The sequence below is a fragment of the Otolemur garnettii genome, unplaced genomic scaffold (assembly GCF_000181295.1).
Source record: "Otolemur garnettii isolate 467f Iridium unplaced genomic scaffold, OtoGar3 scaffold00029, whole genome shotgun sequence".
NCBI lineage: Eukaryota > Metazoa > Chordata > Mammalia > Primates > Galagidae > Otolemur > Otolemur garnettii.
This window is the reverse complement of record NW_003852424.1, coordinates 2,649,363-2,654,697: the sequence shown is the minus strand read 5'-3', so window position 1 is coordinate 2,654,697 and position 5,335 is coordinate 2,649,363. Positions and strand designations below refer to the sequence as shown.

Below are 5,335 nucleotides of genomic sequence, written 5' to 3'. Positions count from 1 at the left end.
CTTGTGTACCTGCAGCCCTCATGCATCCTACTGGGTAGTATCACTCCCTACCTTGTGTGTGAGTGCCCTGCTGATGTGGGAATGATGTGTTGGAGATGCTTTCCAATTCACAGCATGGTGAAATAGGCAGACAAGCCTTTCAGTCCCACCCCTACCATTTAACTACTGTGTAATCTTGAACTTAGGAAGTTTATTTCATTCATCTAAGTGTCAAAGGCACCTACTTCATCCTACGATTGTGAGAATTAAATAACATCAATTTAAAACACACAGCCTTCATAAATACTACAGAAATATACAGTCAATATCAGGCATCCTCAAACTACGGCCCATGGGCCACATGCGGCCTGCCAAGGACATTTATCCGGCCCGCCAGGTGTTTTTGCCGCCGCTGTCTGTCCTGCTTAGCAGCCAACTCGTCCCAGGGCCCGCAAGCTGGCCCTTCAACTGTCTGAGGGACAGTGAACTGGCCCCCTATTTAAAAAGTTTGAGGACCTGGTCAATATCAACTATTTTTTCACTAGATTATAAGAAAGGCTAGGAACTGTGTGTCTTCACGTTTATACCCCAAGCATTTAGCTTAGTGCCTGGCCCATTGCTTATCATTTCTGTGCAACAGAAATAGAGATGCTAAAGCATGAATATTTACATCAACAGCAAAGGAAACTTTCATTCATTCAAATTCATTAATCTCAATTTATTTTAACAGTTACTGATCTGGGTATAAAGTATCTTATTAAATGGTAATGCACTGAAATCTTATTTTGTAAAAGCTGAATAGACTGAAAGACTATAGCTATATGAAAGATTTAATAGTCTGTGTGTATGTGAATTTAAAAAAATTCATTATTCTGAAAAAGTAGTTGAAGAGTTCTCTTTGTAAAAGGCAGCATGTAGGCAATTTAAATTGATTTTTAAAATTATTTGGGGGCCTGGCTCTTGTAGCTCAGTGGCTAAGGCACCAGCCACATACATTGGAGCTGGTGGGTTCGAATCCACCCTGGGCCTGCCAAACAGTAATGACACCTACAACCAAAAATAGCCAGGCATTATGTCAGACTCCTGCAGTCCCAGCTACTTGGGAGGTCAAGGCAAGAGAATCACTTCAGCCCAAGATTTGAGGTTGCTGGGAGCTGTGACGCCATGGCACTCTACCGAGGGCGACATAATGATCTCTGTCTCAAAAAATATAAAATAAAATAAAACAATTTTGGAATACACAGTAAATTTGAGTTCATTGTAGAGAAACTCACATTTTATAGTAATTAAAATGTTGTAATTATGACTAATAAAAGATCTGATTTCTTGAACTATAATAATCTAGCATTGATTGAGCATTCTGGCAACCTATTTTGGTCTTTTACTTGGATGGTGTGGTTTCAATTGCCTCATCATTTTTTTGGAGGAGAATGCATTGTTCACTGTTCATCATTTGTGTGCATGCATAACAAAATGGACGAGATGCATACTGGACAGTGTGCAATAACACAGAGCCTGTTCTGTCTAGGCTCGCTTTCACTGTATGTTTAAAAGAGAAATAGCCTAACAGGAGCTCTGGGTTCCATCTCAGCCATGTGGACTCCATATGCCAGAGCCTCGAGGTTAAAAAAACAAACCAACAAAAAAAGGAACTGAAGTTGTGCAGCACTCCTTCCTTTTGCTAATTTCTAAGTAACAAACTTTGATCTGTTAATCATGGAAGGAAAAAAGGAAATATTTTAAACACAGTATAGTACTTTTAAAAAAAATATTTTAAACATAGTACTTTTATAGTACATGAAAAAGTTTTGTGATAGCATTAGCATCTGTGTAGATGAATTATCTTCCTTGCTTTATAAATTTATGTATTTGGCATTTTTGTTCAAAAACTTTAAAAAATATTGTATTATTGCATGGTATAGTTATTGCAAAGTATTGGTGCATTGATTATTCTAACATTAATTACTGAGTGAAGATTTTGTCTTAAGATATAAGAAATACCTTAAACCTTATTCATAAGGAATGTGCTCTTATTTCAGCTTCACGATTGAAAACACCATTCCATTGTGCTTAGGGTTTTTGCCAGGGGGTGGCGTATTCTCACGGGGTTGTCACAGTACCACCTTCACAGCCTGCGGCCTTGAGTGTTCAGGTGTCTCAGCCTCACCAGCAGGCTGTGCTGTGTCAGCTAGAATGACAGAGCTGCCTGTTTCTCCTCAGAATTCTGTGCTGTTTTGTGATCTTCTCTTTATATTCAGAAGGGGGAGGTAAAAGACTAATATGTGTTGAGCAGCAATCATTTTTCAAAGAATTAAGCTTGGCATTGTATACAAGGTTTGATCTTCATAGGCAGCCTCCATCTTCTGGTGGAGGAAACAGGCTCAAAGCATTTCATCTCTCCTGGTGTCAGGAAACACTTAGTAAGTGGAAAACCAGGATGCAGACTCAGTTATGACTCCAAAGCCCACTACAAGATATGATTTCGTACTGCCTTTCCCCACTGTATAGCAAGCAGATTGTGTTATTTGGACAGATGAAGTATCTATATTAAATACTGATGTCCAGGTGGTATTATGCTGGCTAATGTATAACAGACTTAAACATAATCAATACTGGTTTTCTTTCAGCTTTAACATAAAGTAGTTCATACTGTTATGGGCTTATATAACAAATTACATTCTACAAAGTGGCTGGGAGATGGAAGCTGATTTCTGTGAAATGTTAAAAACCTGAGATAATATTTAAACCAAATAGCATTTAAAAATTATTGACCCTTAATTTTTTTTCTATAAAACTAATATAGGAAAGAACACTAAAGTGCATGAGAAGTAGCAGGTGTCAACTTTTATTTAATTCTGTAGTGTGATCTTTGCATGTTGCCTCATTTAGTTTGCACACGCTCTTTTGTGTGTGTTAGAGAAGAGAGGTGCTTTCTCTGTCACATCCCATTTTGTGTCCTTGCTTGAGGAGATGAAGGGCTGTCTCTAGAGGCTATTGCCTCCCAACTCTTCTTTCTGCAATTAGAGTATAGAAAAGTGTTAGTAGCATTTGCTGCGTGCCAAAGAGAATTCTCTCTTAATTGGCCTTCTACTATGGGCCACACTTCCAAATATGTCACTAATAGTAATAAGAATGATAACTGCCATATATTGGAGAGGGCTGCATGCCAAGAATTATGCTTCATAATTTTTAACTTTGTTGGTAATTGTCACTAAACTTGAAGGACAGCTTTATTCTCACCATTATATAGATAAGGAAACTAAGGCCACACATCTAGTAAGTAGAACAAGGATGTAAATGCAGGTTGTATGACTCTAAGTCTGTGCTCTTGCTGTCTTCCTTAGCATGCTATACTCCTTATCACTACCTAAATCTAGGGAAAGACTATTATTCTCCAGCTTCCTTGGGGCTCTGAAAGGCACATCTGAGACCAGAGATTATTTTATTTGTATTTTATCAATGTTTCATTTTTTTAATTCCAAAGTTTTTAATATGCCTTTAAAGTTTACAGATTTTTATTTTTGACTGAAGGATTTGTATACATATCAGAAAAGTAGTGAAATAATCTAAAAAAAGAATTCTTGCAAGTGGATTCTGATATTTATATTTTCCCATCTATGTTTATAAATGTCTAGTCTTTTACACCAGCAGATATGTATATACATGTTTACTAAAGTAGCACTATATAATACTTTGGTAATTTTATATTCTGATGCTTAAACTCATATTGCGTAGTGATTTAAATCTCACAGATTGCTTTCACATTCACTGATCCTTGGTAAGATTGAAGGCCCAGGTACTGTTATGCCATTAACATACACACAAATGGAGGCTCTACTCCCAAGAGTTCATTCTGTTCACTCTGCTCTTAAGTGAACAGTCAGACACTAGGCCATCTTATCCACGACGGTGTGCTAATTCTTCTGGATTAGTACCTCTCTTTTTCTTATTTTTTTAAAGATAATATCTGTTTTTCAAGATAAAAATTCACCTATGGTAAACAAAATATTAAAATTTTGGTAAAGATAGAATCTGGGCTGGGTGAAGTGGCCCACACCTGTAATCATATTACTCTGGGAGGCTGAGGCAGGAGGATCACTTAACTCAGAAGTCTGAGGCCTGCCTGAACAAGAGCGAGACCTTGTCTCTACAAAAAAATAGAAAGAATAGTTGAGCATAGTGCTGTGTATATAGCTGAGCATAGTGCTCTACTCAGGAGGCTGAGACAGGAGGATCACTTGAGTCCAGGAGTTTGAGGTTGCTGTGACCTATGAAGACACCATTGCACTCTAGCCTTGAGGCAACAGAGGTATGACTCTATCTCAAAAAAAAAAAAACAGAGAGAGAGAATCTATACCATGTTGAGACACTTCAAACATAAAGGAAAAATGAGCATTCCTATGTTTTTTTCTAGAACATTAATTTTTTTAAGAGCATTAAAGTGCAAAAATTTTTTGAAAAAAATTAAAAATTGAGGCGGTGCCTGTGGCTCAAAGGGGTAGGGCGCCGGCCCCATATGCCGGAGGTGGTGGGTTCAAACCCAGCCCCGGCCAAAAACTGCAAAATAAATAAATAAATGATTTATGTCATAAAATTATTTTAAAAATTAAAAATTAAAAATAGGTGTATTAGATGCACAAGATCATGGCAGTGGCCATGGTTATGGCTCACGCAGAGCTCTCCTGTGGGCAGACATAGAGCTGCTCTGGCCCCACTTGAAGTGGGCACCCCAGCCCACCACACAACTTCAGCCTCCCTCAAAACCTGGGCACGGTGATCCTGGAGTGCCAGTGGGAAGGTGCCACTGGCTAGAGCAGGCAGGAAGCTGAGGCAGTACTGCGTCTATATGCTGGTGGAAGCCACTAAACATCGGCCCAGAGAAAACCTGGCGCTCATGGTCTGTAAGCTGGTGGAAGACGCTAAACATCGGCCCAGAGAAAACCTGGCGCTCATGGTCTGTAAGCTGGTGGAAGACGCTAAACATCGGCCCAGAGAAAACCTGGAGCTCTTCTTCACGCAGTCTGCAGAGGAACTTGGATCTGAGTGACCTGGTCTCAGTGAAGAAATCTGTGAGTCGTAATCGACCCCTTCCTCAGGGACTGGCTGCATATGTGTCCCGTGAAAACAAAAGGCTGAAGAGGAGAAATTGCTGAGACAAGAAAGAAATTAGAGAAGAATGAGACCAAGGCAGGTGAGGCCGCAGTGAGATTTCTTTTTTCTTTTTTTCTATTTTTTTACTGTGTACATTAATGCACTTCTGGGGTAAAGTGTGGGGTTTTCACAAACAATCCGAAACACTTTCATCAAACTGGTTAACATAGCCTTCACGTAATTTTCTTAGTTATTGTGTTAAAAC

At 39.0% G+C, this 5,335-nt stretch overlaps 1 protein-coding gene and 1 pseudogene across 1 annotated transcript in view; both read left to right on the top strand.

The window, feature by feature from the left end:
* Positions 1 to 5,335, top strand: part of LRRC28 (leucine rich repeat containing 28) — a 123,546-nt gene that overhangs the window by 75,075 nt on the left and 43,136 nt on the right. The window lies entirely within an intron of this gene.
* Positions 332 to 5,335, top strand: part of LOC105886871 — a 6,308-nt pseudogene continuing 1,304 nt past the window's right edge.